Source organism: Marmota flaviventris, chromosome X, assembly GCF_047511675.1.
Source record: "Marmota flaviventris isolate mMarFla1 chromosome X, mMarFla1.hap1, whole genome shotgun sequence".
In the NCBI taxonomy this organism is placed as follows: domain Eukaryota; kingdom Metazoa; phylum Chordata; class Mammalia; order Rodentia; family Sciuridae; genus Marmota; species Marmota flaviventris.
This window is the reverse complement of record NC_092518.1, coordinates 42,593,665-42,607,282: the sequence shown is the minus strand read 5'-3', so window position 1 is coordinate 42,607,282 and position 13,618 is coordinate 42,593,665. Positions and strand designations below refer to the sequence as shown.

Here is a 13,618-nt window from a genome sequence, read left to right as displayed (position 1 = left end):
ATGAGAGAGGGGAGAGAGAGAGAGAAGAGATATCTCAAATAAATAACCTAATGATGCATCTCAAGGTCTTAGAAAAACAAGAACAAACAAAATTCCCAATCAGTAGAAAGAAAGAAATAATAAAATTTAGAGCAGAAATAAATGAAATAAAGACTAAAAGAATAGGGCTGGGGATGTGGCTCAAGTGGTAGCGAACTCGCCTGGCATGCGTGGGGCACTGGGTTCGATCCTCAGCACCACATAAAAATAAAAATGTTGTGTCCACCGAAAACTAAAAAAATTAAAAAAAGAATAATACAAAGGATCAATGAAACAAATAGTTGGTTCTTGGAAAAGATAAACAAAATCAATAAACTCTTAGCTAAACTAAAAGAAAGAGACAGAAAGCTAAAATAAATAAAATTAGAGATGAAAAGGGAGATATTACAACAGATACCTCTGAAATCCAGAAAATAGAGAATTTTTTTAAAATTATACATTTTTTACTTGTAGATGGACACAATACCTTTATTTTATTTATTTATTTTTATGTGGTGCTGAAGCTAGAACCCAGTGCCTCACAAGTGCTAGGCAAGCTCTCTACCACTGAGCCACAACCCCAGCCCACAGGGAATATTTTATAAAACCATATGCCAACAAATCAGAAAAATCTAGAATAATGGAAAAATTCTGTATAAACATGACCTAACAAAATTGAATCCAGAGGATAAAAAAAAACACCTAAACTATGAAAACAAGCAGTGATATTCAAGCAATACTAAAAAGTCTCTCAGCAAAGAAAAGTCCAGGACTGGATGGATTCAATGTTGAATTTTATCAGATTTTTTTAAAAAGAACTAATAACAATGCTCCTAAAACTATTCTATAAAATTGAAAGGGAAGGAACACTTTAAAAGTCAATCTATGAAGCCAGTATTACCCTGCTACCAAGACCTGATAAAAATATATCAATAAAAGAAAATGATAGCTGGGTGTGGTGGAACAGACCTATAATCCCAGTAACTCAGAAGGCTGAGGCAGGAGAATCACAAGTTCAAGTCCAGCCTTAGCAATCTAGTGAGACCCTGTCTCAAAATAAAAAATCTAAAAGGGTTGGAGATGTAGCTTGTTAGAAAAAAATATCCCCAAAACATAAATATCCTAAACAGAAGACAGACCTAACAACATAGAACACAATCCACAAACATCTCAACATCTCACCTATTGGAATAGGATTGAACCCAGTACCAAGTAGGTGGTTCTGGGTTCAATCCCCAGAACCAAAATAAATAAAAAAATAAATACAATAAAAAATGAAAATCACATGATCATCTCAATAGATGCAGAATAAGCCCTTGACAAAATTCAGCATTGTTTCATGATAAAATCCCTGAATAAACTAGGTAGAGAAGAATCATACCTCAACATAATAAGGGATATACTCAACAAGCCCATATCCAACATCATAATGAATGATGAAAACCTGAAATCATTTCCTCTTGAAATTAAGAACAAGTGTATCCACTATCACCACTGTTTTATAAAAAATATTTTTATTAGTTATCAATGGGCCTTTATTTATTTATTTATTTGCTTATGCATTGTGCTGAGAATCGATCCCAGTACCTCACACATGCTAGGCAAGTGCTCTACCACTGAGCCACAACCCCAGCCCTTTCACCACTCTTATTCAATATAGTACTTGAAATTTTATCCAGAGAAATTAGTAAAGAGAAAGGAAGAAAAGGGATATATATATAGGAAAGGAGTAAATCAAATTATCCCTGCTTGCAGATTATAGGATTCTATACTTAGTCCCAAAGATTCCACCAGTCAGATGTGTTGGGGCATAACAGTAATCCCAGTGGATCAGTAGGCTGAGGCAGAAGGATTCTAAGTCCCAAGCTAGCCTCAGCAACTTTGCAAGACTCTGTCTCAAATAAAAAGGACAGTCATGTAGCTTGGTGGTAAAGTGGCACTGGCTTCAATTCCCAGTACAAAAATAAAAATAAAAGACTCCACCAAAAGACTCTGGGAACTGATAAACAAATTCAGCAAAGCAGTAGGATCCAAAATCAACATTCAAAAACAGTAGCTTTTCTTTTTTGTCTTTTTGGTACTGGGAATTGAACACAGGGGCACTTAACCACTGAGGCACATCCTCAGCCCTTTAAAAATGTTTTTTTTTTTTTTTTTTTTAATTTAGAGACAGGGTCTTGGTAAATTGCTTAGTGCCTTGTTGATGAGGCTAGCTTTCAACTCACCATCTTCTTGCCTCAGCCTCCTGATCTGCTGGGATAACAGGCGTGTGCACCATACCTGGCTAAACAGTAGCTTTTCTTATATACCACTAATGAACTTGCTGAGAAAGAAATCAGAAAATAATAATCCCATGCACAATAGTCTCAAAAAATACCTAGGAGTGAGCTGGGGATATGGCTCAGTGGTAAAGTGCTTCCCTGGCATGCATGAGGTCGTGGGTTCAAATCCTCAAGCACCAAAAAAAAAAAAAAAAAAACTAGGAGTAAATCTAACCAAGGAAGCAAAAGACCTCTACGATGAATAATATAAAACACTGAAGAAAGAAATTGACTCTATGTTCATGGAGTCAGCGAATGAATATTATTAAAATGGCTATACTACTGAAAGTGATCTACAGATTCAATTCAGTCCCCATCAGAATATCAGAATACCGATGTCATTCTTCACAGAACTAGAAAAAACAACCCTAAAATTTATATGGAACCACAAAAGACCCTGAATAGCCAAAGCAACCCTGAACAAAAAAGAGAATGCTGGAGGCACCACAATACCTTATTTCAAAATATGCTACAGAGCCATGGTAACAAATTGACACAAAACAATGGAATAGAATAGAGGACCCAGAAATAAACCCACGCATCTACAGCTATCTGATTCTCAACAGCAGTGTCAAAAACATACATTGTAGAAAAGACAGCCTCATTAACAAATGGTGCTAGGAAAACTGGAAATCCACATGTAGAAGTCTGAAACTAGACTCCTATCTCACCCTGTACAAAAATAAACTCAAAATGGATCAAAGACATTAATATAAAACTTGAAACTCCTAGAGGATAACGTAGGGGCAATACTTCCAGGTATTGGCACAGGCAAAAATTTCCAGAATGGGATTCAAATAGCGCAGAAAACAAAAGCAAGAACTGACAAATAGAATTACACCAAGTTAAAAAGCTTCTGAACAGCAAAGGAAATAATTAACAGAGTGAAGAGACACTCCACAGAATGGGAGAAAATTTTTGCAAGCTATTTATCTGACAGAGAATTAATATCCAGGACATATAAAAAAACTCAAAAGTAACAAAAGAACATGAAAAAACAACCCTAAAATTTATATGGAACCAACCACAAAATTTTGATTGAATTGATGTAATTCAATTTAAAAAAATGGGCAAATGGTCCGAATATACCATTTCAAAAGAAGTATAAATGGTCAATAAATATATAAAAATTGCTCAATATTTTTAGCCATCAGGGAAATACAAATCAAACGTATACCGAGATTCCATCTTATTCCAGTCAGAATGTCCATTATTGAACAAACAAGCCAGGCACGGTGGCATACTCCTATAATCCCAGCAACTTGGGAGGCTGAAACAGGAGGAACACAAGTTTGATGCCAGACTCAGCAACTTAGTGAGGCCCTAAGCAACTTAGCAAGGCCCTGTCTCTAAATAAAATATTAAAAAGGGCTAGATTTGTGGCTAAGTGGTTAAGTGCCCCTGGGTTCAATCCCCTGGGCCAAAATATGACCAGAAGAATGAGAAGTTATACTCCATTTATGTATGATGTGTCAACATGCATTCTACTATCATTTATATCTAATTAGAACAAATTTTTAAAAATAAAGAAAATATGGCATATACACACCCCATATTCACCTATAAAACAGAATGAAATCTTATCATTTGCACAAAAATGAATACACCTGGAGGATGTCCTGTTAAATTAAATAAGACACAGAAAGACAAGTATCACATGATTTCTCTCACATATGGAAACTAAAACAAAGAAAAGAAAAAGGATAACCTGAAAGTACAAGAGGCAGGGGCTGGGGTTGTGGCTCAGTGGCAGAGCTCTTGCCTAGCAGGTGTGAGGCACTGGGTTCGATCCTCAACCACATAAAAATAAACAAACAAAATAAAGGCATTCTGTCCATCTACAACTACAAAAACATTTTTTAAAAAGAAAGTACAAGAGGGACTATTAGGTAGGGGAAGGGGACTGAGGGAGGTAAGAAGGGGAGAGGACAAGAGAGGATGGAAGGAAGGGTAGATATGATCAAAACATGATGCATGAATGTTCAGAAATGTCACAATGAAACCCATTGATTTGTTTAATAAGTATGTGTTAATATAATTTTTTAAATATTTATTTTTTAGAAGTAGCTGGACACAATACCTTTATTTATTTATCTTTATGTGGTGCTGAGGATCGAACCCAGGGCCTCACACATGCTAGGCAAGTGCTCTATTGCTGAGCCACAATCCTAGCCCCTAATATAATTTTTTAAAAAAGAAAAGCTTATTTGGCTCAGATTCTGGTGGCTGGTGGGTCCTGACAGCATAACACTGGTGTCCTGGCAAGGACCCCCTGGCTGCATCACAACATGGCAGAGAAGTGGAGGGTGAACCATTCACATGCAGAAAAGGCCTAGTTATAGGGTAGTTTTGCTTTGTAATAACTGGCTCTCAAAAGAATTAATCCAGTCACAGAAGACCTGACCCATCCCTGCAAGACAACATTAATCCCTTCATGAGGATGGTGTCCCCATGACCTAATTACTTTCCACTAGGCTTCACCTCTTAAGGATCTATCACCTCAACATCATCACAATGGGGACCAGCCTCCAGCACATGAATTTTTAGGAAACAAACCATATCCAAACCACAGCACATAAAAAGACTAGAAACTCAAACACTGTGATATAAAGCCAAAAGCAAATTGGAAACCTCATCTGAGAAATCTATCCACAGATCAGAAAATTCACACTCAAGACACTCACCCACAAACAGGTCAGTGATCTCAAGTTCTATAACATATACTCGTATCAAATAAGATATCTCAAATTCTAGGAAAAACAATTAGAGACATCTTCAGAATGTATACCCCAAAAAATCAGAGTTTGTAGGCTGAGACCTCAACCCTACATAAAATATGCACAAAGTGCTTCACACCTCAAACTAGGAATACACACACCTAAACAGATCAGAGACACATTTTGTTATATTTATTCCCAAATGAATAAAAAATCTCATATTTCACAAATATTCACAAAATATCAGAGACCCAATAACCTAAACATAATATAAATACCTCATAGACCTTACATACTAGAACATATATCCTAAATTAGCCAGGACTCCTTATATCCTAGGACACCACACACACAAAGAGATCACAGACCTTGTACTCTGAGATGCACACCCACAAAAACCTCAAAGGTCACAAATTTAGGGACACACATTCTCAAACATATCAGAGACCTCTCATCCTGGTTCATACACCCACATGTAGATCAGAGGCCTCCCTCAAAGGACACACACAAACAGGTCAGGTGGCTACCATTTTGGGATGTCCACTAACAATCAGTTAGAGACATGGGACACCATGTTCCTTTCCTATCACTGTTATAACAAATTGCCGTAATTTCATTGTTGTAAAAACACAAATTTATTTCTCATATTTGTATAGGATAGAAACCTGAAAGTGGGTCTAAAATCAGGTGTCAATGTAGGTGAATTCCTTATGGAGACTCTAGGGATGAATGTATTTCCAATTTCTAGAGATGCCTGCAGCCCTTCATTACTTTCCCCTTCCTCCATCTTCAAAACTGATAGCATTTCATCATTGAGTTTCTCTGATCTACTAGTTTCTCTATCTAGATGTGATAACTCTGTTATTACATCTCCTTCTCTAACCTAATCAGTCAACACATCTCCTTCTCTCGCTCCAGCTTACTGGCCACATGTCCTTCACTGGTCATCTTTGGAGAACCTTTATTTCATCAACCAAAGACATGTGCACAAAGTATTAGAGATTTCACATCTTTGTATATATTCTCATGAAGAGCACAAGGACTCACATCCACAAACTTTTCTATCATCATATTACTGTCTCTAACTCAGCTTATATCATTATATTATGTTCAGTGACAATAACCATCCTTTCCGCCCTGTTTAAGGACTCTTGTGGTTAGGTGCTGTGGTGCATTCCTATAATCCCAGCTACCCTGGGGGTTGAGACAGGAGAATCACAAGTTCAAGACCAGTCTGGACAATTTAGTGAGATACTTTCTCAAAATAAAATTTTTTTTTAAAAGGCTTGGGGTGTGGCCTAGAAAGTGCCAAGCCCTGGGTTTGAAACTTAGCATCCCAATAAAAAAATAATAATAGGGTGGAGGATGGGAAAGGCAGCGGAGCACAACAGACACTAGTATGGCAATATGTAAATCAATGGATGTGTAACTGATGTGATTCTGCAATCTGTGTATGGGGTGAAGGTGGGAGTTCATAACCCACTTGAATCAAAGTGTGGAATGTGATATGTCAAGAACATACAACTTCTCACCTTTATACTGAATTAGCTGGGGTCCCTTGGGCAATTTCCTTCAAGACTTTCTGCTTTAATTCCTTATCTGTAAAATGGAAATATTAATAATGGTAACCTCATATAACTGTCATGAGGATAAAATACAATAATGAAATTTTTTATTAGTTACACATGACAGTACAATGATCTTGACATATCATACATTTGAATCAAATGGGGTATAATTTCTCATTTTTCTGAGTGTACAGGTTGCAGAATCACATTGGTCATGCAGTCACGTATATACATACAGCAATACTAGTGTCTATTTTATTCTGCTGCTCTTCCTATCCCCCCTTCCCTCCTTTTCCCTCCTATCACTAGATATCTGAAATGAGACTGGGAACATAGAAAAAGTTTCATAAATATTATAGTTGTATGATTTCCAGGTTTTCTGAATATATTCTTACCCTTTATTCTCTTAATAATCCCCCTTTCCTTTGGTCAATTTTCTATTACATGGGTTGGTCTATTTTGTTATTTTTTTGTGTGTTTGCCTTTGCTTACTGTGTGGCAATAGAAAAGCTAGATTGTAAAGTTTGGGTTCCTGTTTCAGAAGTTGACTTATTTCTATTTCTAATACAGGAAGATTGCATTATAAGACCAATACCTAGAAATGTAAATGGTGGAGTATTTTTATGCTACTTAGGTATGAAACTTTATTGGAGAGCTGAAAGAAATGCCTCCAGATAGATGTTTTACAAGTAGGGCTAGCCTTATATGTAAGAATCTAATATTCACCCTGCCCCCAGTGGTCAAGAGATTCTTTTGCATTTATTTAGAAGTTTCTATAGCAAGTTGGTTTTGTTAATAAAAAACTCCCACAGCATGTAAAAAAAAAGAAATTTGTAATGTTTTGAACAACCCACAATAAAAAATTTAAAAAAATAAATAAATAAAAAAAAATAATAATAATAATAAAGATTCTTTAAAAAACAAAAAAAGATTCCTGTGATTATATTGGATCTACCTAGAAAATCTCCCAATCTCAAGATGTTTTATTTAATCGTATCCACAAAGTATCATTTTAACAAGTAAAGTCATATATTCAGCTTCCAAGTTAGGACATGAGCATCTTTAGGTGGCCAAAAATCAGGACAGCACAGAAATACAGACACAAACCATTAGAGAACTTCCAAAACACACACTTCCAGAAATCTCAGAGGCCTAAAATGCTGGACATGTTTGTGGACACCACAAACAACTCACAGACCCCATCGTGGATCATACATCTAGAAACTAATCAGAGACCTCCAACCTGAAACACACATCTAAAGAGAGCAGATACCCCTACATTCTGAGACATATACTCAAAATCAGCTCTGGGACCTCACAAATTGGAACATATACCCACAAACAGAATAGACCTCACACCCTCAACAAGTCATCAAAAGAGTTTTGCTTTGTTTTGTTTTGTTTGCAGTGCTAGAGATGGAACCCAGAACTTCACACCTGTTAAGCAAGTGCCCTATCACTGAACTACATATCCAACCCTCTTTTTATTATTTATCTATTTAGTTTTGGTACTAGGAATTGAAGCCTGGGGGCATTGAGCAACATCCCCAGCCCTTTTTTTAAAAAATTATTTTTTAGATGTTGATGGACCTTTATTTTATTCATTTATTTGTACGTGGTGCTGAGAATTGAACCTACTGCCTCACACATGCTAGGCAAGCGCTTTACCACTGAGCCATAGTCCCAGCCCCTCCCCAGCCCTTTTTATGTTTTATTTTGATACAGTTCAAACTGGTCTTGTGACTACAGATGTGTACTCCTGTGCTGGGATCCAAAAGGCATTTTTAAAAAATCTTACAAACTGTGATTTACATGTACAAACTGCAGACATTATATCCTGCAGCAAGGATCCACAACATGTTGGGGACCTCAAGTTCTGAGAAATACACTCAGAATAATTAAAGATATTTGACATCTTGGGATATATAGCCACAAGAAGATGAGAATATTCCAATCCTGAGACATATATCTGCAAACAGATCAGAGGCCTTGATTCTGAGATATACACCCCAAAGAACTCAGAAAACTTGTACTTTGAATATATATATACCTTAATGAATAACAAACTTCACTGCCTGTTATATATGCAAGTATACAAATCAGAAATCTCATATTCTTGCAAAAAAATGCTAAAAGCATCACAAATCTTACAACCTGGGATTGGCATTCACAAACCTCTGAACACTCATACCTGAGAGATATACCCACAGCTTTGAGATCTCATATCCTAGTACATGTATTCAGAAACAGAGCACAGAACTCACACTCATATCCTGGGAAAACACCCTCAAACACAGTCCTCTGAAACTGGTCAACTTTCTAGAAAACATCAGAATCTTCATACCACTAGCTAAATACTCACCAAAAAAGATCAGGGAGTTCCTATCTTGGGATATACCTTCACAAACAGATCAGCTGGACCTCATACGCTAGACATGTAGCCACAAAGAGATCACAGACCTCAAACCCAACAACATATATCCACGAAGAGATCAGAGACATATACCACAAACAGACAGGGAAGCTCACATCATGAGATATACTCCAAAACACATCAGAGACCACATACAAACACAGACACACACTAATAGAACAGAAATCTCAAATGCTACAACATAGCACATCAGAAACCAGACATGCTATGAAAAAGAGCTAGAAATAGATTGTAGACCTAATATCCTGTAACATACAACCACGAAGAGATCATAGAGCTAATATCTAGGGATGTGTACCACAAAGAGATCAGAAGATTTGACCTAAAGGATATACACTCACAATAAGCTCTTTGAACTAGACATTCACAACTAAACAGATGAAGTTATGCATATGTACACCTGGGACATACGTATCATGTGTCATTTATCATGTCATGTATCAAAGTCTGGTACATATACCCATAAATAGTTCAGATAGGGTTGGGTATTAAGCTTAGAAATAGAGTGCTTGCTTAGCATGTATGAGGTCCTGGGTTTGATTCAAGCACTGCAAAAAGAAAAAAAAAAGTTAATATATGTCACTTGCTGTAATCCACCTCAAAACAGATCAGAGACCTGAAAGCCTAGGATATTCACTCCCAAACCCATCACAACCCTTATTCCCCGGGACATATAATAAATTAACATAGAGCTCAGAAACATCACATGGTAGGACAGTCAACACCAAAGTTTTTGACTTCCATAAAATAGATAAGAGATCTCACATCCTTGACAAAATTCACAGAGACATCACATACTGAAACATATAGCAATGAACAGAGACTTTATACCAAGAAGCATAAAATCATAAAGAAGTCACAGACCTTACACTCTAGACATATACACCCTAAGAGATCCAAGACTTCACATTCTGTGGGGTATGTACCCAAAATAGACTTCACACACTGAGACACATACCTGCTTACAGATAAGAGACCTCAAACACAGGTTCATACAATCATAACCATATCGGAGAACTTCTATTCTTGGCATATACTCATGAAAGACATATCACACACTGGTAATTATAGTGACAGGCATATCAGACCTTAAATCCTGGGACATACCTGCACAAGCAGATCAGTGACCTCACACTCTGGGGCATACACCCACAAACATATCAGAACCCATTCTATTAAACATATCCAAAATAAATCAGATCAGAGATCTTATCCTCAAATCCTGGGATATACACTCACCAACAGATTAAAGATCTCACATCCTTGGACAAACTTACAGGAACAGCCCCAAATCCTAAAATTCTGGGACATAAAGCCACAAACACAACATAGTCAGCATACCTGAGGATTATAACCATAAAGAGAGGGAAGACCTCAAACTCTCAGTATATCAAAAAACAGATCAAAGACCTTACATATAGAGTCATATGTAGACAAACAGATCATATTTCTCAGTCTGGGACAAACACTCAGAAACAGATCAGAGACCTCACACCCTAGGAAATATACCCACAATCTGACCTTGACATTAACCATTGAAGACAGCTTCACATATTAGTATACATCGGTGAAAGGACCTTAGACCTCAGATTCTGAGAAATATATCACTAAACAGATTCTACATACATATCAACCAAGAGCTCAGGACTTCATACCATGGGACATATGCACCCAAAGAGATCAGAGACCTTCATCTGAGGTCATATGGCCACAAACAGACTTAAGAACTCACTCTGTAAAATCTACCCCCAAACAGGTCAGAGACCTCATATCCTGGTACCTATAGCCACAAAAATACCAGAGACCTCATACTTTTGATAAACATCCATGAAAAGATAAGTCACATATTGGGACATATATAGTGACAGCTGGGAATAAGTCTGAGACCTCACATTCTGGGACATATATTAAAGAAGAGCTTGGGGAACTCATATCATGGGAAGTACAACCACAAATGTCTCAGATAACCTACAACCAGAGATATATACTCAAAGCCAGAGAAGGCACCTGATACCCTGGAACATAAACCCTTAGACAGAATAGCAATCATGTTATGAAACACACACACACACACCAAACAGATCAGAGTACTCACATGCCTAGAAAATACAATCCCCAAAGCTCAGAAATATAGCACCCAGGAGTATAATCCACAAAGGGCTTAGAAGCCTGACACCTTAGGACATATACCAACAAATAGATCAGAGATCTAACACCCAAGGACATAAAAGCACGTTGGAGACCTCATACTCCTGAAATATACCCATGAGAAGACCTCACGTCCCAGGACATACAATGAAGGATAATCAGAGACCTCACATTGTGGAGCACATTCCTACAAACAGAGAAGAAACCTCATGTATACCCCCTAACAGACCCAAGAATTCCCGGTTTGGAATATATACCCACAAATGAGTCAGGTATCTGTCAGGTATCTTTTGTCCTGAGAAATACAGACCCAAACATATCAGAGACTTCACAACCTTGGACACACACACACACACACACACAGAGAGAGAGAGAGAGAGAGAGACAGAGAGAGAGAGAGAGCTTAGCTAACCCATAGGATGACATACAGCCCATGAACAAAGACATCATGTACTGCAATATTCAACTATAATCATGTCAGGGATACCCATGGACAGCCCCCAAAACACTTATTCTGGGATATAAATTCATAAACAATTCAGAGAGCTGATACCTTAGGACACAGATTCCTGTCCTCAAATAGAAATATCAATATCTGGACACAGATCCTAAAATGTATCAGAGACATTGTATCCAGGAACTCAGTGTTCAAATTGTTCTGATACCTATTGTCCTGGATGCAGATTCCAGTTACCTTGGTGATGTCTCTTCCTGTGATTAAAAAATCTATATAACTCAAGAGAACACATAAAACCAGTACACAGTGTTCCAAAGAGTTCAGGGATGCAAAACCTGAGACACAAACTCCCACACACCTCAGTGATCTTACATCCAGAACACAGACTGCCAAAGAGCTCAGAAACTTCAAATCCAGGTCCCCAAAACACCAAGTATCTTGGAGACATCACACCCTGGAATTAAGGATAACAAACAGTCACCATCACATTTTGGACATGAATAGAGAAATAGCCCAGAATCCCCACACTATCTTTCTAAACTGGCATATATCATGGATGAGTGGGGGGGTGCCATGTGTACCTCATGTTTGGATTTCACTTACTCCTAGTACAGTATCCCCCCCCAAGAGCTTTCAAACTGTGGGAGAGAATCCCTGAGACAGATTAGAGAGCCCACACACTGAGACACAGACTCAAATACCTTTTAGAGAACACAAACCTCAGACAATACCCCTTAAACTGTTGTAACCCTTGGTATTCTAGACCAGTGACTCTCGACCACAGGCAATTTTTTTTTTTTTCCCATTCAGGGAACATTTGGTAATATCTGGGGCATTTTGGATATCACAAATGTAAGGGGGCAGTGCTACCGCCATCTAGTGGGTAGAAACCCAAGGATGTTGCTTGTCACTCCCCTTTAGACAAAAATCGCCCAAGAACATGTTGAACATGTTGGGTATGATCATTATACTCATTATAGCGAAGAAGGATGCACGCCATGGGGAAACCATGAAATGGCACAGTACAAGTGTGTTAGAACTGATTACAGGATCTGGACTTTGGTGTAGTAGTTTGCGGGCGGGGGGGGGGAGTGTCTAAGAAAGTAGGGCCTTTCTGTAGATTGGATGATAACATGAGGCCAATTTATGATTGGGTATTATCTTAGCCTATTTTGTATTCTACAACAAAATACCTGAGGTTGGATATTTTATAAAGAAAAAAGGTTGGACTAGGGATATCATTCAGTGATTGAGCTACCACAAAAAATAAAATAAAATAAAATAAAAACAAAGTTTTATTTAGTTTACAATTCTGGATATTCAAAAACCTGACGCCAGTCTCTCCTGTGTTCTCAAGTGAGTCTCATGGAAAATAGCTTCATTTGCTGAGAATATATATGAGAATGGCAAGCAATGAACACTGAAGAGATTCAATGGAGATGCCAAGCTCCCTTGTAATAGTTTCTCTCTCTCTCTCTCTCTCTCTCTCTCTCTCTCTCTCTCTCTCTCTCTATCGCAGTTCTGGGAATGGAACCCAGGACCCTGTGTAAACTAAGTACTCTACCACTGAGCTATACCACCAGCCCTATAAAAGCCCTCTTGAGGGAACTAATCCAGGCCATAGACCTGCATTAATCTCTTCCAAGGGTGGCACCCCCATAACCTGATTACCTTTCACTAAGCTTAACCTCTTAAAAATTCCAGTACCTCAATAAGATCACACTGGGAATGAAGACTCCAGGAGACGAACCATATTCAGCCACAGCAGGCATGCTAATAAATATCTTTAGGAGGGCTGGTGTTGTAGCTGGGTGGGTAGGGTGCTTGCCTAGCATGTGTGAGGTTCTGGGTTTGATTCTTAGCACTGCATAATAATAAATAAAATAAAGGTATTGTGTCCATCTACAATAAATTAAAAATAAAAACCTATAGGGAGGGGGAAGACCAGAGCGAGC

At 37.8% G+C, this 13,618-nt stretch overlaps 1 long non-coding RNA gene across 2 annotated transcripts in view; it reads right to left on the bottom strand.

Annotated features, from left to right (window-relative positions):
* Positions 1-13,618, bottom strand: part of LOC139703351 (uncharacterized) — a 140,476-nt gene that overhangs the window by 72,993 nt on the left and 53,865 nt on the right. For both annotated transcript variants that reach the window (XR_011705726.1, XR_011705725.1), the window contains exon 2: positions 12,022-12,117. This is a non-coding gene — a long non-coding RNA (uncharacterized lncRNA). The remainder of the gene's footprint in view (positions 1-12,021; positions 12,118-13,618) is intronic.